Below are 23,336 nucleotides of genomic sequence, written 5' to 3'. Positions count from 1 at the left end.
GCTCTTTTTTTTTTTTTTTTTTTACAAAACTGGCCCTCCTTTCACTTTGTTTAGTTATGATTTGATAGAGGCCTGCCTCATTTCCTATCAAAAACTGATTTCTAGGTTGAAGGAACATTTTCAAAAATGAATCTGACAAAGGTATGATTCATTTGGGGTTTAGGTTTAGCTAGCATCACTTACTTCAATAACTATCTCATATTTACTGGTTGTTGTTATCCACATATTTAAACTGAAGGCTCAAAGCCACTTTTAGCAACTAAAGTGGCTTGATTGCCAATTTCTGTTGTCAATTCTGTTGTAATAAATGCATGATTGTAACCTGGTGAACCAAAGCTCAATATGATTAAAAAAAATAATCCTAATGGAAAAAAGAAAACGATACTACTCAAGGCTTTTGGCGAGCCTTTAGTAATAGTCATTAGAAATATTGGCAGACTTTTGTTTGCACACCTTTTCTTCCAAAACTAATAAAAAAATGATTCAGATGAGCAAAACCTTTGTACATCTGTTGTTTTTTTATTATTATTGTATTGTATATTTGTATTATGAAATAATGACAGCAACACTGACATTTTTTTAAAATATGTATATGCTAAATAAATCATCACATTTGGTTTCTGCTAAATGTTGTTCTGTTTGTATACAAATATATTATATACTGTAGATGCATTGATTGTTAATAACTGTTTTTTACTAAGTTGCTGAAGATAACTAACAGTCTAACTTTGTAAAACATTTTTAAATATTTAAAATAAAATGCTGCCTACCCTGTTTCCACTCTTACTTTTCTGAAACTCTGTGGGTGTAAATATTCCAGTGATTAATGGAACATTAACCTTTTCATCTTCGTCACGTCCAGCTTCATAGTAATCAGAATGGTGCTCTGGCTGCTGTAGTTATTAGAGAGAATGTTTCTTTACCAAGGAAGGCTTATACCTAAATCCTCTCTTGAGACTCAACTCTTGATTATTAATTTTTTGGCCATTAAGGCATTATAGGCAAACTGATGTCAAACGTGACCGGGGAAGAAGAATAACAAGGACAGGAGAAAGAGATGGACAGGAAAGAGACATAAAGTAAACAGAGACAGAAATTACAAAACCCAACAACCAGCAGCTGCAAAAAAGATCCTCCATCGGCCACCATGGGGAAACCGGGTAAAGACAACCACGAACACCTGCAAAGAGACAAAAAAAAGACAGACATACAGCAACAACACCCACCAGCAGCAAGGATGTAGGAAAAAAAACATGATAAAGTAGAGAACTGAAGGGTAACACATCTACTGCGTTATGAGTGCATACGTGTGAACGTGCAGAATATGCGGTGTAGGCCTTACATGAACTGTGCTCCATTATGTGTGCAGAGGGTCACCACAATCTGCCCTCCAACTTCTTGGGTAATAATGCACACCCAGACAGATAGGCCTACATGAAATGCTAAGAAAGTTAAAATTCTTCTATATTTATCTCTACATATAGCAACACTACAGGTATTTGGATTTCAAGGAGTTTTAAACAGGATATTAATGTTCTTCTACTTTTCCAGTATTGTCACTAACCATTTTATGTTTGTTTTTTACTATGTACATGTGTCATTGTCAAAGCACACTATTTGTTCTACGAGATTTTACGCCCAAACCCCAGCAATGACAAAGTAGAGAAGAAAGTTTGACATTTATGATAGTCTATTAGTAAAATGTTGTTTGAAGTTGAACTGTCACCTCAGTCTGTAGCTCAGAGCACTCTGGAGGGTCTCCACACTTGATACTCTTAAAAAAAAAGGTAAATAAGCTAACTTTATGTAGCATCTTTCACAGAATAAAAAACACAAATTACTTCTAAATTAAAACAACCATTAAAAAAGCACAAAATAGAAGCATAAAAAGATAAAAAAAATGAGATAAAACAACATTTGTCTGTGAAATTCTAATGTTCATCTTATTTAAATAAGGGAACGACAAACATTCACCTGGGTGAGATATGATGAAGATCTTTTTGTACTTGCAGCAAGGAGTTTTAACAAAGTACGGCATGTCTCCCAGATGGAGTCAGGGTTAAAACTCAACTAATACACTGAATCTGTCTTCCTATACCCTTGTACAAATGGTGACTTTGTGGTGGAGATTCGCTGGTCTCAAATGTCACAGGGTTTTACAAGATGCTTCTTAAAGTTATACTAGGTTTTACTAGTACACATAGAGTAATATAATTATAATTATTAATGATTACAAAATATAAAATGGTAAACTGTACTTGTATAGTGCTTTATCAAGTCCTAAGGATCACAAAGCTCTTTACGCTACATTTAATCATTCATCCATTCACTCACGCACAGCGGTAAGCTACATTGTAGCTACAGCTGCCCTGGGGCAGACTGACAAGAGCAAGGCTGCAATACATTGGTGCCTCCAGGCCCTCTGATCAACACCAGCAGGCAATGCAGGGGAAGTGTCTTGCCCAAGGACACAATGACTAATGGTCAGAGTGGGGGCTTGGACCCACAACCCACAGGACGAACTCCCTAGTTCCAGCAGCATACATTTTTTCCAACTGCATATATGCAACTTAGCATAAAACTAGTTAAAAACTATTTAAAAGCCAATCTGAATAAATGGGTCTTCAACTGATTCTTGATGAACAGAGTCAAGAGTGCAGAGATGGAGGCAGCAACACATTCCACAGTCTGGGGCCACAGCTTTAAAAGACCAATCCCCTCTGATCCCGAAAAACACAGGATGAGCTGTGACTTTATAAGCTGTCATTCCTGATATAATTTATATGGTCATCTTAAAGGTTGGGAACAAGCTAAATAAAACCAACCTGGATCAGATCTAATTGCCTTTCTTGGACACATGGACGTGCTTGAATTTGGGACTGTGATTAGAGGAGATAAATATACCTTGACTATTAAGGAGCTTCTGTAGAGAAGCTCAAAATGACGAAACTGGTCAAAGATTTGAATGGAAGTACCTTTCCTCTCCACAACCTTCAGCTAAATGCCTTCTTATTTTTAACTTTGTCACTCAAACTGCTGAGTAAGATGAGCTTTACTTCATGACACAGTCAGTACGTGCGGAGATAAAATCTATTCAAAGTTTTGCAGCATGTTTCATCTTTTTCTTCTCCCTAGGTCTCATTTCACTACTGCCAACGTCAGTACATCTGTTGTTTACAAAGACCTTATTCTGTTGGTAAAATGAATGGACTCCACAATCACTGACTTGAGGTACCACTATGATCTCAAAGCCCATTGACATTTGGCTATATTAACATTGAAAAACAAAAAAAATGTGAATAGCATCTTTTGGATCTGATCTATTGTAATAATCAATATTTTGGCATCTCAATATCAAGATTCGACATGAATTTCTGCTTGTTTTTAACTCCTTTAAAATAATCATAAAGTCCAATAAAACATTTGTCCTTATTCGAATTCAAAAATCATTAAACTGTTTTTAAACCATTACAGGCCAGTACAACTCCAAAATTAACCAGCAGGGTTTAGAAGAGAGACCTGATAGATATGCAGTCACACAATGCAGTGCCCCAAAGCATTCCTTCCACCTAAACTTTTTTCAAGGTATTCCATTACAGCTACAAACTTCACTATATGTTTCTATATTTTGTAATTAATCAACATAACTTAGTGATAAAATACAACAGGGCTTTATTTATTTTGTATCGAAAAAAATTCTGAAAAAATGTGTGAACTAAAATATTACCTGTGACAGTTGTACTGTGGAGAAACGTTTAATGTTTAACTGTTTATTTATCCGTAGTGGCCGAGTCTAGCTCATCTGTGAGCTAAAAATCACACTGGGAGCTTTAAGAGCTGCTGTGACTAATAAATGTTATTACATATCCGGTTTTATCACAATGTGACTAGCAGTTTAACACCACATGAGTCCAAGTAACAGTGTTTTTGTTGTTTTATTTGTTTCAACTACGACTGAGAAGCAGCAGTTAGGCAAAAAGGTGTGAAAGACAGAGGTAAAACCACAAACGCCTAACCCTGCTTTAAAACCACTGAGACCACTCGTGAGTGTTAAACCTCATCCCAACAGGGCTTGAGCAACCGTTCTGAGAACCTGATAATCAATGATAAGAAAAAAACAATAACTGAGTCACTGGCACAGATTTAAATGATCAGTTCTGCTTAGTGTAATTTAAACCAGTTGTATTTATTTTTGCCTTCTTCTTTTCATTCTGTAAAATATTCCCCAGTCAGCCCTTCAGACCACCAGATCAGCCAATTTCATGTTCCTGTCATACTGTATTTCTTCTCCCTACGTCATGTGACAAAGGAACAAAAACAAATGTGAGTCTGTCTGAATCTTCGTCTTATTGTTGATTAGATCTATCATGTGTAAATATATCAGTTGGCCTATACGCATAGTCAGAGTGTTACTACCAAAAAACTTTCCTTTTAAAAGTTATGCGAATATTGTTAAATTAGAAGTAGAGAGCGGAGAGAGTAAGGTGGCATTAATTCACCACCAGAGGTCAGTGGTGAGCAGGACAGAAGTCATGTCTGACGTTATCTGCTTTGGAAAAATGAGCCGATCAGTCAGATAACAAGTTCGTGGTTTATTTTTATTTTTTTTCAATGTAGGCCTATTTATAATTAGTTTCATCTTGACTTTTGAGGCTTTTAAAATAATTGATGCGGCAATAGCGTGTTTATAGGTACGGCCAAGAGTAAATAATATTTTTAAGCACAAGGGAAACATGCGCTGGTTTTGTTTATATTTTCGGTCAGCTGCGTCGCCGAGGCAGTGGTTTAAGAGAGCTGTGGTGGATAGACTAGAGCTACTTTTGCCATAGTTGGCCTCGTTTAGCTTTTGTTCCGCTTCCTAAAACTTTTTTACTTCCTCGCCATGAGATGATTAAACATTTCTAGATTTACTCCTGTCCCCGCTCCACGGGCTGAAGGTAAGTTTGTCTGAAGTTGGTTTAAAGGTGATAAACAAATCGGAATAATGTAATCATTTTTACTATTTGTTTCTTTATACTGAAGGTTTTCGCAATGAGAACCTGCAACCGACTATCTGTTCTTATTGTGAACCTAATTTTCATCACACCATTTCCAGGTGAGATCCGTATTTGAAACATTTGGCTTAGGCTATTTTTTTTTTTTAAGTTGGATTCCTGATATAGCTCACACCAATACTGGAAATTACTTCAATACCTTGACAGAAGTGAAACATCCTCGGCGTTTTTGTGAAGGGTTATTCTTTTAATAAAGAAAACAACATTGTTTTAAAACTGTACATGGCATCCAAGGGAGAAAAGTGGATTTATTTGGTAATAAAAATAACATGTTTATTATCAGCTTAGAAATGCAGACTCATCTGTCTCTCCAACATTTATATTTGACAGATCTTCAGGCACAAAAACTGGAAGTAACGCCTAAAGTGACTGGAATACTTGGCCAAGAAGTCATTTTGAAATGCCAGTTCATCCAAGGACCAAAAAACACCTCCATTACTCAGATTCAATGGGATTTCGTGTCAGACAAAGAAAACAGTACAATTCTTGTTTTTAGCAGCGAGTATGGGATGACTATTAAAGAATCCTCCCTGAAGGAAAGAGTGAATCTTACAGAACAGTCACTGAAAATTATAGACGTGAAAAAGACAGATGCAGGTTTATACACCTGCAGTATTGCTGTATTTCCCAGTGGATCTTTTGAAGAAACCACTAGACTTGTTGTTGACGGTAAGTAGGCAATTTTCTTATCAGATGCAAAAATATTGCTAATCAGCATAGATGAACTTCATTTCATTGCCTTGCTTGTCCTCTATTCCTGTTTTCAGTTCCAATAAGTTATTTGTTCCACATAATGAATCTAATGTAAATCTCTAATGTAAATCATCAACATTAACACAAAATAATTTCTTATAACAACTTTTAGGTGAGCCTGTCTCAGAACAAAAACAGCCGAAATATGTCTGCGGGGATACTTTCTGCAATTGTTATCTCTGCCGCACTGCTCTTAGTGATCCTGACAGCTGCAGTTTACCTTTCCTTCATCAAAAGGTAAGCCCGTCTGGCATTCCAGTTGTGGTGGCATAACTCTGTTTAGTCATCTATATTTAGAAAAAAGAAAAATATTACACCTAAAACAGTCGGTTTAACGTTAAATTTATTGTTACACTCTTATTGACTGACATGCAGTGCACATTACAAATACTAACAACCCTGTTAAAGATGTAATTTTTTTATGTATTGGTGTAGCATATTCTCAAATATTTTTTTCATCCCATCTGTAATTTTCTTACCTGTAATCATTGCGGGAAAATCCTATCACAAGAAACTGGAGCAACACTTCATGAGACCCTAACAGATCTTTTAAAGTTAATATAAATCATGAATTTTTTTTATCCAAACTGAGATTATTTTAATTCAATATTTCCCTAGGACATAAATGTGTCATAACACAGAGTCCCATTTTTCTTAGCCCATGATACAAATTAATATGAGCAGAGAACATATCAACAATGTCCAGTTAAACCAAGACGTTTGATGTGCATGGAAGCTTTAAATTTACAAACATTTTATGTCAGCCATAATGGGTTTTCTGATGTTAATTGGGCAGCTCCCAAATGAAATACACCAAAAAGAAGCATTAATTTATAAAAAAAATAAATAAATGTATTTATATTTTACAAATTACTTTTATAACGGCACAGCAGAGCTTGTTTAAGAGCTTAGCATAATGAACTACTTGAAAGATCATAAGACTTCCAATAAAGAAATGGTGGCTTTTGTCGTAAAACAGGAAACTGGGTGTCAATACTACTGAAATGATTTTCTTGTTGGAAGAGGAATGGTCAGAGATCCCGCTCGCTGTTTGCTCATGCTTGCTGTGGAGATTTCCCCCACCCCAACAAACACACATACAGCCTCCCCTCACCATCCTCAACACTACTGAGTCTGCTTTGGATCATTCCTGGTTCTGGTTCTGTCTCCGGACCTGAGATGGTCCTCACACATAGACACTGTTCCGATGGTGGCCCAACAGAGACTCTTCTTCCTGCAGCAACACAAGAAGTACAAGATTAGTGCAAGAAAGTGTGAAAGTCCTATAATTTAGCCCATCTCTGAAAAGAAATCTTACAGATAAATCTGATTAAACCCAGCATCCCACTCAGATCCTACACATCTATCGCCGCATGATTCCAGAAATCTAACCTTAGCTTTTTATGGTCCCTCTTCCAGACATAATACGGGCCGCAGACATCAAGTTCTCATAGGTGAGAATAGTCTGTCATTACTTTTTGCTACAACGTTGAACTGATTTTTCCAATTTAATTATTTTCCTCTAATAAGGCTCATATGGTTTTTCAGATACATCAAGTCGTGTTGGAAGTGTGACAAGACCGTCTTATATCATCAAGGACCCGGTGAGCCCAGGGTTAAATTTGTAACATAACTTTGGAATTTGAATCTAAAAAAAATGTTTTGTAGTTGAGTTGTTCTTAAAGATTCTGTTGTGATATGAACAAATTGGTGTTGAATCAACAATTTCTTACATTATTTTTGTAGGAAGTGGTGTATGCTGATGTGAGGACTAAAAAACCCAAAAAGACCACATCTTCGCTAAATAAAAATCCCCAAACTGCTGCAACGGCCGAAGAAGTCACGTATGCAGAGGTCAAGGTTTATCATCAGAGTCCCAACTTAGAAACAGTGTTTAGTCTTTAAATGTTCTGTAAAACAGATTTATTGTAAAAGTTCTAGTTTCATGAAAATATCATGTCTATCTGATTTTAGTCATCTGCACCTCTCTAAGTTGTTCTGCACGGGCATTTTGCACCTCATCATCCAGCTAAATGATAATATCAGCATGTCGCATGCATGTAGCTTGTGGTTGCTGCTTGCAAAAATGCTATCTTGTTTTTTCAGTTGTTTTAGTGTAGGTACGTTACAAAATTAACATTTAACTTTGAAGCTACCCTTTAAACCCATAATGAATTTTATGTTTATGAGAGATTGAGCATCAGCTTTTTTGTTGATTAGCGGTGGACAAAATTGTAATTCAGTTCATCTGTTTGTTAGTTAGTGTATATATTTTTTTTTTTTTTTTTTTTTTTTACTGTACCCCAAAAAAGGTGTTCATATCCCTTGAGCTTTTCATGTTTTTGCACATGACCAATGCCAACTTCAAATATTTTGTTGGGATTTTATGTGCTAGAGCAAAACAAATTGACATAATTTTGAAAGGGAAAAAAAAGAGAAGTATAACATTTAACAAAAAAAAAAAAGAAAAACCTGTCTGAAACTCTATAGTTGCCGCCCTTAAATCTTACACCCGAGGTTAAAATAATGTAAAATCAATTTTCTGCAGAAGTTTTCTTATCAGTAAATTTCTGGTTTATTTAATTTAAAATATTCTGTTAAGGTCTAAGCACTTGTATACATGACTATATTTTTGGTGAAAATGGAAACTTTTCTAAATTTCGTGGACACCACAAACTGCATTTGATTTTTCTGAAAACGACGCAATCTAAAAACAGGCTCCAGAGTGTAACATTTTAAAAAAGCGATCCTTTTTTCTGATGTCGTGCAAACAGGAACATCTGAATATGCCTGTATGGGGAAGCCCTGGCACATATGCAGTATGACTCAGTGTTGGCACATTTTTAAGCAGGGAGTGTTTGTACACCTGTTGAGTTACAAAGAATATATCGCCCAGTAGTGGGGTGACAGGTAGATTGCAGTTTTAAACGTCGTGACTGGTGTGTGCACAGAAATCATAATTAAAGCATTGTCATGTAGTTGTGTTGAAAGAAACAGAAAAATAATCCTGTTTTTAATGTGTCATTGTCGTGGGCACAGGGCCTGAGAGAGCCACGGCTCAGTTTGTAGCGTGTTGAAAGGGCAACTATTAGCCCTCTAATCTGGCTTTCATCCAGCAATGGTACCAAGATGCTACCTCTCATTTGCAGTTTATTCAATTTTTTTTATTCAGTTTTTTGCTATTTCTATAGCACCATTTCACAACATGTGGTTTCAATGCACTTGAAAAAGAAACCCAGCAGATTGTATTGAGTCATGGGTTTACAGCATTCCCTCCTCCTGGATGAGCATGTTGTGACAGTGGACAGTTTGCAGCAATCCCTCATACTGAGCTTGTATGTAGCACAAGTGGAGAGCAAAACTTGCCTTTAACAGGAAGCTGGAAACATCACAAAAACTTAATTTTGTAATAATTGCTGCACAATTTAATAAGATCCATGAACAGCTTATGAAATATTTTCTGCCGCATCATGTAATAGCATAGTTAAATTTTGCAATGGCTATAACAACAATGCTATGATGTGCCACATTATGAAATAAACAATCACAAAATAGTCTTTCTGGTCACCCTGATCAATAAACATTTAATAACTTATGTTATGGACCCTAAACATTTGAATATTTGAAACCATGTTCAGTAAATGCTAAACATTTGGTCCTTTAGGGCCTGATCTTCAAAAGGTTTACATATATAAAATCACATGCTAAGTTGAGTCCAAGCAAAGCTCATCTACAAACCAGGTGCAACCAGGGCATCAGAACATGCAAAATAACATAAATTTCCATTTACAGGTTATAGTGACATTCTATTACATGTTGAAGTCTGATTTTTTTTTTTTTTACAATAGGCCTGTTACATAATGCTGCATTAGATTATCTCTTTTTTATTAAAAATGTTTGATCTTACCTTTATTTGTGTATAAATTCTGTGTGCCTATCATTTTCCATGAATATGTCTGTCACTAGGTTGTGTCCTTGTTCACCTTAATTTCTTTAAATGTCTTGCTACTTCAGTTAAAATCACCAAGTAGCAAAGTTGCCCCACTGATTGATGGGTGGGGCAGACACCTTTCTAGTTGGGCAGGTGGCAGTATGCGTCTTTGTAACTCCTGCTGCATGTCTGCTGTTTGTATTGCTGTGTTTTTGGGATCTGCTTATCTGGGATCCCGTGTTGTTTTTCAACCAATTTCTTTGGTCTTCAAGTGCTACACCTGCTGTTTGTTTCTGGAGCGCTGTGTCTCCGCTGGTGTTATCAGCTGCAGTTGGAGTCCTTTGCACGGCTTTTGCTAGTCTCTGACCAGCCTTTTTGTTCTACCTCTGTTTTTGAAAAGGAGCTCTGTTTATACGTTTCTTATTTTATGAACGCATGCCTGATGAGTACAGCAATATATAAATGGCTTGTACTTTTATAGTGCTTTATCAAGTCCAACAACCCCAAAGCGCTTCACACGACAATCAGTCTATTCTGTCAATTCAGCCCCTGACAGCGGTAAGCCACATTGTAGCCACAGCTGCCCTGTGGCACACTGACAGAAGTGAGGCTGCAAAGTACCACATGCTTGTGCTAAATCCCATTGCACAAAATGTAAAAAAAAAAAAAAAAGTTATTTGCAATAAAATTTGAACTCTCAACGATTTACATGTCTTTCAGTTTTTCATTAGCAGGACCCCTACTCTTACATAAAAGCTACTATACAGCTTTTTTTCATGTAATGAGGCTAGAGCTGTTATATCTATACTGTGTAATCTAAAATAAATGATTGTTGTTATTTTAATAAGCCATGTAACTTGTCATAATGTTACTGTTATGGTTTTGGACAGGGGAAATACAGGTGTAGCCTCAGTGTTCACGTGTGCTGTTGCTCACAAAGGTCCAGTGAATGCCCCGACACATGAAAAATCAGGGGGAACATTGGCTACCACTCCAGTTGAAAAGTGTTTTTTTCCACTTGTTTGAAACAGGTCTTTCCTCTCTCTACCTTTTCTACTAAATATTCAGTTTAGAAAAATCTTTTAGTTTAGAGACGTTTTGATTTTGTCAGAACAAATTTAAATGAGTGTATTGTTAGACTTGTTGTGCCCAATGCATAGAAGAAGAGCATGCAGCGATGTTGTGCACCTGTTACCTCTTGCTCCATTGAGGCTCAGCAAAGCCCCCTATCAGCGTGGCATGGTATGTTTGGCTTCCCTCAGTGAATTTTAATCATGTATTATGGCCGGTTATAAAGACTAAATATGTCACACACATTCATTATATATTTTAAAAAGACTGGAACATTAGCATGTGTTGTGCATATGTAATGTAATATAATAGATACAAATATAATATAATAGATAAAAAGAGAGACACAATGGCCATGCACCAACTGCATCCAACAGTCAGTGTGTGGGGCACGGAGCCTTCAGAGCTGAGGCACAGCTCCTCACTGCCTCATGTCGCCGTTCTGCCATGTATTCGAACAGGCATGCATACAATTCAGTGACTTATACCATTAAAATGATGAAAACAGGCTGGAAATAACTAAATAAATTGCTATAACAGTCAAGTGGACAAACTTGGATAGTATTTTACTTGTCATGATGATGGGTGAGGCAACACCTCACCCACCACCTCTGACAGCATGTCACTGGTGGTAGCATCATGCTGTAGGAATGCTTTTTTTTTTTTTTTGTATGTAGGGTAGGGAAGCTCTTCAGGGCTGGCGGACATATTGAGCCAAATATAGGGCAATCTGGAAGGAAACATGTTAAAGACTGGAAATGACATGATCCTTTGGCAGAGGTTCAGTACCAGCAGGACAATGACAGTGATAAAACCAGAGCTCCAACGGAATGGTTTAGATTAAAGCATCTTTATGGGGTTGAGTGGCCTAGTCAAAGATTAATAAACGGTGAATACTCTGTGGTTAAAACCTGAAAACTGATGTTCATAAATGCTCTCCATCTAGTCTGATTGAGTTGAGTTATTTTGCAACAAAGAGAGGGTCGATGTGCCTCTAGAGAAATACCCCAAGAGTTTCACGTGTGGTTACAGGCACCCATCTCTCTACAAAGTATTGATTCAAGGGCGTCAGATTTTACTTTATTATTTTACTTCATACTAAAATCCTATAGCTCATAATCAACTTATTTTAAACCCTTGTAGTCCTTGTATTCAAACAGCTAAGAAGTGATCGACAAAACAAGTTGGCCTCTAAATTCACTGGATTATTTTTTAGCACTGCAGGAGGAGAAGTACCAGCTGAGACAATAACAGTGAGATCTAACCTGTTGCTCTTTAAATCAAATAAATACATTTAAAAGAAACTGACAAATCTACCTTCTAGAATGACAAAAACTGTCTGTATGGTCAGCACATACAGGTTCTATGGTAACAGAAAATTTGCAGTGCAAATGAGTTTAGTGCAGAACAATGCTGCTACAGTTTAAAGGAAGTTGCTGTTCCTCATTTACTGTTAGAGGAAGAGAGGAAGAAAACATGCAAAAAAAAAAGATAATCATGCCGTCACCGAAACCTGAACTTGTTCAATAAAAGCAACAGCGACTGTTGACCAAAGCTACAGACTTTAAATTAGAAAATATCAGTCACTGTTTGCACCAACATTAGTTTTACACCAACGGAGTTAAACAAATGTTTTAGCTTATTGTTAGTGTTTTATTTCAGTGCACCTCTTGCTTTGTCTTTACAGTTTGGAAGTGCCTCGTGTGAAACAAAGGTGACAAATTTGTGTTTACAGGCCTGCCGTTCTGTTTGGTGACTGAACGCAGCAGCAGTCACCATCACCTGCTCTTTACATCAGCATTTCCTGACAATGTGAGTCTGTGGGTGTGAAAGATTGAGTGTGAGCCAACATACTCATGTCTGATGTCCCTTACCCAACCCTCGCTCTGAGGTGTTAGAACAAAAATCTTTTTTTTTTTTTCTCCCTCCTTTAACTATAAAATCATGTACTTCTCTGTACGTCCTCTTACATTGTTTGGGAAAGGAAATACATTTGCTCTAACTGTTACGTTTCTGTTCTATCCAGACAAGAACCAGACTGTCGTTCTGTCAACTTTAAATACAGTATGTTCTAAAAAAAATTGTATTTCAAAATAAGCTTGCTTTTACTTATGTAGATTGTAATCGTATAGTTTCTCATTTCTCTTACCATCAACAGTTATGTTGTGACAGGAAGTAGATGGGGAAGATAAGAAAAACTGTCTTTGAATGGAGTTTGTTAAGAATCTTTCATTTGTCAAGCTACTAAGAGGTAAAAAGCTAAAGGCCCTGATCTACTTCTAAATATGAACCACACGAACAAATTAATGACCCAATAAAAAAGACTTTATAAAATCTTTTGAAGTTTTATACATTTTTGGATATAGGCTCAGGTCCAGCCAAATTTACCTTTTGTATATCACCTCTTATATACGACTAGCAAGGTGTTGATGATAAGGTGGCCAGTGAAAACACGTCATGGGTCATCTATGAAGAATCAGGGAACCTTTACAGTTCTTCTTTTTTTCTATTGTATTTGTTAAGATATTTCATTACAGGAAGATACAAATTACTGGCACAAGCTAGAGTCTGTGCAGTGTGGTACATGACCATTAGAAACCTTTTAATAGTACTGAAGAAATATCCAGTCTAACATAGTCTAGAAATGGATGCCAGATTTGATGAAACTTGTCCATTTGGCATGTATAATGCTGGTAAAGTACTCCGAGGATATCAAATATAGTCTTAAATACAATTTATTGGCAATCCACTAACCGAAGGTGTTTTGTCATTAATCAACTGTAGATGGATATTTTCCTTGCTTTGAAAGTAAGAATAATAAAAAGTTTTTTGTTTGCTGCAGCAGTAATATGTCTACTTGGGAGACATAGAATCAGTGACAGAGGATCCAAATATATGTCAATGTAGAACTCTAACACCATTTTCAACATAATTCCGTCTACAGTAATACTGGCCTTCTTGTAAGCAGGACTACCATGTGGGATAATTGCTATTTCCGCCTTTTGGAAAGCTCAAGGAAATGAGCTCTTGTAATTCAGAAATGGAGAGATGAGGAAGCAACACCCTGATGAAGGCCAGATAAGAACATGTTGGTGAAGAACTCAGATACTAAGTAATCCAATGAAGCTTCACTACTTTAAGAAATCTATTTGTTTATGTGAATTATAAACAGGAACGTTTTACACTGACACCTGAACACATAATCTCTGGATCTTCTTTACATTGTTTTACTGTAGTGATGTTTCGTGTGGTTTCACAGGCTTCACCGTTCACTGGGTTTCTCAGGTTTGCTGCACCTTTATTTAAGTTAAATGGAAATTCATTATCAGTCACCAATCTGCTGCACTCTGCTTTCCAAACTTCTTAATGGGTAATGTTTTCCACACAGTTGCACCCACGAAGTTGGAGTTCAACAAATCAGTCATCATTGAAACAATGCTGGTCCCTGTGTTAGAGGATTTTTTTTTTTCAACAATTGAATAAAATGTAGTCTCATGCGTACTTGAGCAGTTCATCTTAGAGATTACATTTTAAATCAAATGTTAGGATAAAATGATGGGTAAGATTTATCTTTTAGACAAAATATGTTCTATTTTCTAACCATCACAAATTAAGATCTGCATGAATGTATAATAACGAGAATGATACACCACTTAAATAAACAGACTGTCATATTTATAGTGTTTTTTATAGTTTTTCTTTAGTTTTTGTTTGGGTTTCAGTTTAACTTTGTTAAGCTAACATTGATGTAAATGGCTGCAGGTTATGGTTAGAGTTAGACAGAGCACTTTTTAACAGCAGTTAAAAACTATTTAGTGCAAACAACTGTATCAAGTTTTCTCTCAGCATTATCATCATTTGATCACCTGAGGTCACTGCTGCACTGAGGTTACTGTACTAACAGAGAACAACAGAATCATTACAACTCAATGTTTGCACACAGCTTTAGATTGAGAGAACATATCTAGTTTCAGTATGACAACTGAGATTTGCTGTGCCAAGTCAAATCAGGATATGCATGTGAACTCAGTCAGTGTGCAAACGATTTTTATCTTCTGTAGCGGTTTCAACTCCCCGAAGGTGTTTCCATTTTGGTAATTAGTTACGTGTGGCTTTTTACCACTTTTATTATTCAGATAGCTTTGGAATAAATTAGCGAAGATGTCAGAGTAATCAGTATAATTTTAAAGTTTTTCATTTCCCTTGTAATTTTAGCTGGGGCAACTTCCCTTGCTCCACCTTTCCTTCACTGTATGCAGTTCTTCTGAGTGAATCTCTGTTCTGTGCTAATGTTTCTCACAACACAAAACAGCAGAATAATTGATAAAGGCAGGTAACAAGATAAATACATAGTACCTTTCAGCCAAATTCATTATGCTTTTTGTGATATGCCAAAATAATGTATTCTATTAATATTAAATGGAATGAAAACGAGACATGCTTTAATGATTTTTTTTTTTTACAAATGAAGATCCGAAAAGCATTGTTTGTAAATGCATGTGCAAATTCAGTTCTGAATCAAAGGGGTGGTTTATGCCGACTCACACTCTGATTGAAGTGTTGATTGTAAACACATCTCAGGCTCAAGTTATTCCGAATGTTGCAAACCAAACCAAGTGCGCATGTGCGCCCAACGTAAACGTGACGTATTTCTGTGTTGGCGACTGGCGGAAATACGTCGGGAAGCAAAACCGTTGGGCATCCGATACAACTTTCTGTTCGAAAATACAAAAGAGCTCAAAATTGTTGTTTACTCAGTAATGTTTCAACAGTACCTAGAACATTGTGCAAGTCAAGCTTGGGCACTCGGAAGACAAACTCACATAATACTGCTTTGTTTACTATTTTTTGTGGTTTAGCAAAGACGGAAGTACTTCTTCTTCTGTTTTTTTTTAGGGGACTTGGATAACTCCATATGCCAGACTGGTTCTATTCTAAATAAAGCAGGTGAACATACATGCACATTATGATCAGATTAATTGATTGTGTGCCCATATAAACAATACAATCCGATTATTTAATCCAAATAATTTTTAATCTGATGGTGAAATTTTGTGCATGTAAACATAGCTATTGATTTGTATATGATTCAGAAGGCGCCTGGGAAGATGGGCCTCCTTGTCCTTTTGTTTTCAGAAAGAACTGAACAAAAGTCCGTTTGCCTCGGATTTTGTATTACAAAACTTTCTCTGATAATTAGAGATCTTAAAACTGACAGTCTCTGTCTGTCTGTTAACATGTGTTTTTTTACGTGTTTTTAATGTCTCATTACTGATCAGATGTGGTTTTGTTCTGCAGAGAAATTCTAGTATAAAATAAACGTGAATATGGAAGTTTCATTAAAGACTACAAAGCACAATTTCAAGCCGGTTCAACGACACTTTGTTTTCCATCTTCCATTAAAAACCGACAAGGTAATAGGTCAAAATCTAAAATTGCCCAAAACATAAGGAAAGGCTATGACATATTTCAGGTAAACAGTAAATGCCAAAATTTCTCTTCTGAGAAACAATGGAAACAGGTTTTCTTCTACCTTAGAAGACATCACGCCTGTAAACCAAAGACCTGTGCAGTCGTAGCCCCAGATGCTTTTCCTCTCCTCCCATGCGAGTGCACAACACTGGTGTCATTTTACCTTGTCGCCAGAGGGGGCAAACTGCTGCAAAAATCCTGGAATTTGTGCCTTTAAAGAATAATTTATTAATTTTCTGAGCAAGGTGCTTTAACCTGCAAAAGGAGTGTTTGAAAATTGTGACACTGTTTCAATAAGCGTTTGAAGAGAAATTGACTTTTGACAATTGAAAAGCAAAGACATGAAAGCTGGATTGTTTTTTAATTAAAAAAAATGTAAATAATCTCCACTGCAAAATGCATAATTTGCAATGCTACATTTTCCAGATGTTATTTATTTGAGAAGAAGCTTTTGGGGATGACTGTTTATGTTTTTGATCAGAGAAATGTTGTTGGAAACTTACAATATTACTAGTTTGAAGCTGCAAAGGTGGAGTTATGTAGCTGGTGTATGTTTTAGTTCATGTCAGCTAAGGATTTGATCGTTCAGTGCTGTGAAAGCATTCCCCTGATAACATTTCTTCTGTTTTATTGTTTGGGACAAATACATGTCTAAGATCATCAAACAAAGTTTAAGATCAGACAGATATCAAATCAAGCTAACCCTGTGTAAAAAGGTAATTACCCTCCTTGTCAAATCATGAATTAACTGTGATAACTGAAGTTTTTGGACAACTCAGTAAAGATTGACTAGCCTCTCCCAGGTTTTAAATGTAACCTCTTAGAAATATGAAGTAGGCTAAAGGATCTAAAAACAATTATACAATCATGTCTGGATTCAAAGAAATTCATGAACAAATGAGAAACAGACTCAATGACACCTATCAGTCTGGAAAAGTTAAAGGCATTTCTAAGAATTTGAGACTCCTGTAGACCAAAGTGAGAGCCGGTTTCTTGAAACAAAGACAATATGGGACATTGGTGGACCTAAGAGTGGTAAACCAACCAAGATTATTGAGTCATGCCTGAGGTGTTTATGATTTAACAAGAAAGAGATCAGACAAAAAAGGTATTAATGAGATTTCCCAAGAAAACTACTGCTGACTGGATTAGTTTGGATTTCTTTTTCCACCTAAAATATGAAATAAGTTTTTGAAAACTGCTTTTCATATTTATTTATTTTAGTCTTGTGTGCTCTTATATTTGATTGTGATCTAAAACATTTTAGTGTGACAAAAAAGAAGAAAAAAAAGCACAGAGGTTTAAACACCTTCTTCTTTGCCCATGATGTGCAAAGAGCCTTTTTAAATTATTTGTATTTTTTACAAAGATTGTAGTTACTTTCTTAGTTATGAAAGGGCTTTGCTTTAGTTTGATCCTTTTTGCCCTTATTATGTCAGGAGTATCTGGGATTTGTTTATGTTTTGGTTTCTTTCTCTAGTTACATTCTTGTGTTATCTGTTAGATTCTGTTTCTGTTAGATTATGTTCTTATTTTGGTAGTCTGATTTTATCTGTGCTTTCTTAGTTATTTAGATTTCTTCCCTTTTCTATTCCATTCTCCATTTCATGCTAGATTCTGTTTTCCTCCTGCACCTGGTTTGTTACCCTACTTCCCCTGCAGCCTAATTACCTTTACTAAGTCCATCTGTGCTTGATTGCTTCACCTGCTGTCCCTTTTGTTTCCATCTCTATTTAATCAACCAGCTAGCCACTGTTAGTTGTCGGGTCCTATTGTCATGCTACCCTGCTCTCAGTGCCACATTGCTGTGTTCCTAGTTCTGCATGTGCCAGTAAGCCTTAAAATCATTCTTCACCCAACATGTGGCTTCCCACCTCTTGCCAGCGCGTCGGTCCAAACAACACACCAAACCTGACAAATTACAGATTAAGCTTAGTTTTGTAAGTCAAACCACATGGCTTTATGAACTTAATGACATATGTTGTCTCTCTGGCACCTTCAAACCACAGTCAGTAATTTACTACCATTTTTTTGGAGCACTATAGAATAGCTTTAATGTCATCATACATTAGGGTATAATGAAAATACAGCCCACTAAAACGGTGCATAAAGAAAAACAACTTACCACTTAAATAAGAAACTCAAACAAAAGATTACACCTCTCCAGCTGATTATATAGCCCAAAAGTGACATTGTGCCACAGATAATTTGGTTGAGAAGTCCATGCATTATCTTGTGTTCAGATGCCTGATTGACACATCTCTGATTTCTCGGTCTCCAGTTGTTTCAGAAAAAGGATATGTATTTTGTTGTCTTTATTGTACTTTCAAGACATTAGAATAAATAATGAAAGAAAACTGAATTTGAATTGAGTAGAAAAATGGGGACCATGAAGAGAAAATTTACCATCCTGCATCTGAGAGGTAAGATGGATGTTGTTTCTCTTTGAAAGATTTAATAGGATTGAGACATTTTGACTGAAGGTCCTCTTCGTTACATGTAGCATCCTGTACACACACAACTCGTCAGTTTAATTATAGTGTATATCTCCTGTTCCCAGACATTACAAATTATTTTATGTAGTTTTCTTTAATCCTCAGATAAATGCACCTAAAGTAGAAGGCCTTAAATGAGAAGCTAACCACAATGTCCCTTTCAGAGACATTGGATTCTGCAGAAAAAAGAAGGCAGAGTGAAAGAGAAACTCTCATTGCCCAGAAATAAGAGTAGTTAAACAGAAGCACTTGTGGAAATATATTTTTATTATAATTATTCCTTATTTTCTTATTATAGTCATACAGTTAAGACTAAAATTATTAATTTTGTGGGATTTCTAGGTTTACAGTAATCCTGTGATTTTACCTACGTGTTCTTTTTTGACTGGAGCTATTATAAATGTTTTTGAATTAGTCCTGCCAGAGTACTGAAGGAGGGAAAGATTAAGGTTTTGGCCACAAGGTCTTCCAACCTCAAAGACTTAAAGCTCAACCAATTACAAGAGGAAACAATCAGCGGTCATTATAAGGGCAACAAAGACATTTTCATTGATTTCCATTGATGATATTATATTACTTTAATAATGTGCCATTGTTTAATAAAATGTAACTAGAAATTTATTATTTTTAAATATTATTTTTTGATTTATTATTATTATTTGATAGGTCTCTAAATTCCTATCAAAAAGGGTTTTTGGGTTGAAGGAAGATTTTCAAAACTGAATCTGGAAAACAAAATAACATAGACACCAACATCAGCAGCAAGGATATGACATAACAATAGTGGAGACGGCTACAAGGCAGCACAGCTACTGCATTATGAGTGCCTAGGTTTATGTGTGAACGCACAAAATACGTACTTGCATGAATTGTGCTCAGTGACGTGGGCCAAAGATCACCACCCTGCCCCCTTAAAGCTTCTTTGTTAAGTGTTGTGCCATGATATTAAAGCCATGAGGAGAAAATTTGATGTCAGATTGAATTCTGGCCATGTAGCCGGAAGACAATTCAGAAGGGGGTTGTGTGAAAGAGAGATCAGAGAACGCTGCATGGAGAATGTCGGCCCAAGCTGCCTGCCCATACCACGCTTTCATTTAGCTTATAGCCGCAGAGCTGCATGTCTGCTGCTGGATAAACAGACGTTTTCCCTTTTCCACTGTTCTCCCTTGGATGGCCAAAGTGGACCAAACTCAGACGAGGCACTGACAGGTTTGGCAGAGAAACCAAAGGGAAAGGTTACATGGTTATTAGGAAATGTTTGTGTAACACGTCCGCATGGTATTCTTAAACACAAAGAGCTAACGGGCGTTCCACATATAGGAAAAATTATATTGTGGCGGATCACGTCGGGGTCACCAAAAACTATTTCACATGATGACCTTAGCTATTAGCAGTAGCTTGGTACGAGATACATGGAGGACATACTGGTTAACATTGTCACATTTATGACACTCCACGGTTTCTGTAGTCGTTATGTGTTTAACGGCAAGGTCGTTTGTAATTTATTTAGCGCACCACTAGATGGGTGTAAATCTTACACATTGGGGCTTGAAATGTAGCGGTAAGCAAAGGTTTTTTAGAGATTGAGCCAGTAATTTGATATTGCCACCACTACAGGACAGTAAAGAGCCGGACAGAAGTCATGTCTGACATCAGTTATCTGTTTTGGAAACAGGAGTCGATTAGTCAGATAACAATTTTGTGAGGAATTTCTATTACTAATTTCATCTTGACTTTGAAAATCCTTTTTGCAGCATTAAATGCATTTATTATTTTTGATCAGCTCCAGAACCTCTTGTGTTGCACAACAGGAAAATGTGCTGATTTTATTTAAAAATTTTTTGGTCAGCTGTCACTGAGGTAGAGGCTGCACAGTGGTGCAATGGGTGGTGCCTGTTGCCTTGCAGCAAGAAGGTCCTGGGTTCGAGTTCGACACAGGGTCTTTCTGCATAGAGTTTGCATGTTCTCCCTGTGCATGCATGAGTTCTCTGCGGGTACTCCGGCTTCCTCCCACAGTCCTAAAACATGACTGTTAGGTTAATTGGCCTCTAAATTCCTCTCAAGTGTGAGTGTGTGCATGAATGGTTGTTTGTCCTGTCTGTCTCTGTGTTGCCCTGCGATTGACTGGCAACCTGTCCAGGCTGTACCCTGCCTCTTGCCTATTGATAGCTGGAGCTAAGCCCCAACACCCCCCGCCACCCCATGAGGTTGTGGGGGTCGCGACCTGAAGCGTATAAGAAAATGGATGGATGTCACTGAGGTAAGTGGTTTGGAGAGTTGTGGTGGATAGCCAAGAACAACTTTAAGTTAGCCTCGTTTAGGTTTTGTTCCGCTTCCTAAAATGTTTTACTTCCTCATCTTGAAATGAATAAACATTTCTAGATTTTGTCCTGTCCCCGCTCCACGGACTGAAGGTAAGTGTGTCTGATGTTGATTTAAAAGTGACAAACAAGGCAGATTATTAAAAAAAATCTATTTATTTCTCTATACTGTAGTTTTCTGCAATGAGAACATGCAACAGATTACCTCTTCTTATTGTGAACTTCATTTTCATCACACCATTTCCAGGTGAGATCACATTTTAAAACTTGGTAAATTTTCATTAAAAAAAAGTTTGATTCCTGATATAGCTCACACTAATACTGGGAATTACTTCAATGCCTTAGCAGGAGTGAAACATCCACAGTGTTTATGTAAAAGGGTTTATATTTTAAAACAGAAAGCACAATTTTTTTTTTTAAATAAAACTGTGCATGGTTTTTATTTCTGAAGTTAGTGGATTTATTAGGTATTAAAAATAACATGTTAAAGGTAGAATCAGCAACGTTTCCAGAAGTTCCTCCAAATCCGTTTTTGAATATCTGTGCATGTAGAAGACCATCTTACCTGCTCCTTTGCTCCTCAGTGAGATCACTTGGAAAAAAAATCTCCCAAATCCACTCTGGTCTTATTTCTTTCTACTGAGGCCTTCCTTTTCTTCTCATAAAGTTGTACATTGTTTGCTTCTTGCGACTCTCAGCCATGTTCAAAGGATACGGTGAGAGCAGCGTAGCAACAATGAACAATAGATAAAGTGATCCCCCCAGAACTCCAGGGACAGAGGGGTGTGTGGGCAGGACCAATCCTTTGGCTAATCGTCAGAGTGTTACAGGCCTGCAGCTCTCACAGAGGTCAATTTATTTTGTTTCCTTTTCCTGAATACATAATGTATTAACTACACTCAGCATGGAAGGGCAGCCTCACCCAATACAACAAAAAGTGTTTAACAGGATTACCAGCTATAGTTTTATCACCACAGACTCAATGCAATTATCCTCTATCTGTCTCTCCAGCATATTAACAGTTATTTTTATACAGATCTTCTGGGACAAAAACTGGAAGTAACGCCTGAAGTGACTGGAAGACTCAGCCAAGAGGTCATTTTGAAATGCCAGTTCATCCAAGGACCAAAAAACTCCTCCATCACTCAGATTCAATGGAATAGGGTGTCAGACACAGAAAACAGTACAATTCTTGTTTTTAACTGCAAGTATGGGATGACTATTAAAGAATCCTCCCTGAAGAAAAGAGTGAATCTTACAGGACAGTCACTGAAAATCAGAGATGTGAAAATGACAGATGCAGGTTTATACACCTGCAGAATTATTACATTTCCCAGCGGATATTTTGAAGAAACTACCAGACTTGTTGTCCACGGTAAATAAGCAATTTTCTAAACACTACTATCAGATGCAAAAATATTACTAATCAGCATAGATGAACTTCTCTCTTTCATTGCCTTGGTTGTCCTTTATTGTTGTTGTCAGTTCCAATAAAATTATGTTTATTCTGTATAATGGATTTAATGTAAAACTCCAAACATGATATCATGAACATTAACAACACAATTTCTTATAACAACTTTTAGGTGAGGCTGTCTCAGAGCAAAAAGAGATGCAGATGTCTGCATGGATACTTTCTAAAATCATTATGTCCGCTGCACTGTTCTTAGTGATCCTGATGGCTGCAGCTTACCTTGCCTACATCAAAAAGTAAGCCTGTTTTCTTTAGCATTCCAGTTGTGGTGGAAAATATTAAATATTTGGTTTAGCATTAAATCTATTCCTAAAGTCTTGCAATGGAGTGCACTAAACAACTACTGAAAGCCCCGCTAAAGATGTGATTAAAAAAAATATATATATATATATATTTATTCTAAATATTAAGATTAATTTAAATTGTATTTATATAGTGCCCATTATTATTATTATTATTATTATTATTATTATTATTATTATTATTATTATTATTTATATAATATATATAATTATTACTTATATATTGTATAGTGCCAATTCACAGAAAATGTCATGAGCATGCATGAAGCAACAATGGAGAGGAAAACTCCCCTTTAACAGGAATGAAAAACCTCCAGCAGAACCAGTGTGAACGGCCATCTGCCTCAACGAACTGCGGGTTAGAGAAGACAGAGCAAAGCCACAAAAAAAGCACAGAGGCCCACATTTATCCAGGAATCTTTTTTTATGTTATAAGTTAAAGGCAGACGATCTGCCCCCTGGA

General features: G+C 36.6%; 2 long non-coding RNA genes across 2 annotated transcripts; both read left to right on the top strand.

Annotated features, from left to right (window-relative positions):
* Positions 1-4,717: 4,717 nt before the first annotated feature.
* Positions 4,718-5,815, top strand: LOC110368999. Its single transcript, XR_002428605.2, has 3 exons — positions 4,718-4,937; positions 5,023-5,095; positions 5,385-5,815. It is a non-coding gene; the product is annotated as an uncharacterized LOC110368999 (long non-coding RNA).
* A 110-nt stretch (positions 5,816-5,925) lies between these two features.
* Positions 5,926-10,374, top strand: LOC105931612. The gene is made up of 4 exons (XR_004930713.1): positions 5,926-6,044; positions 7,227-7,261; positions 7,356-7,411; positions 7,554-10,374. It is a non-coding gene; the product is annotated as an uncharacterized LOC105931612 (long non-coding RNA).
* The last annotated feature ends 12,962 nt before the right edge of the window (positions 10,375-23,336 follow it).

This window comes from Fundulus heteroclitus, chromosome 3, assembly GCF_011125445.2.
Source record: "Fundulus heteroclitus isolate FHET01 chromosome 3, MU-UCD_Fhet_4.1, whole genome shotgun sequence".
NCBI classification, from domain to species: Eukaryota; Metazoa; Chordata; class Actinopteri; order Cyprinodontiformes; family Fundulidae; genus Fundulus; species Fundulus heteroclitus.
The sequence above is the reverse complement of the archived record's forward strand: the minus strand, read 5'-3'. Positions and strand labels throughout refer to the sequence as shown.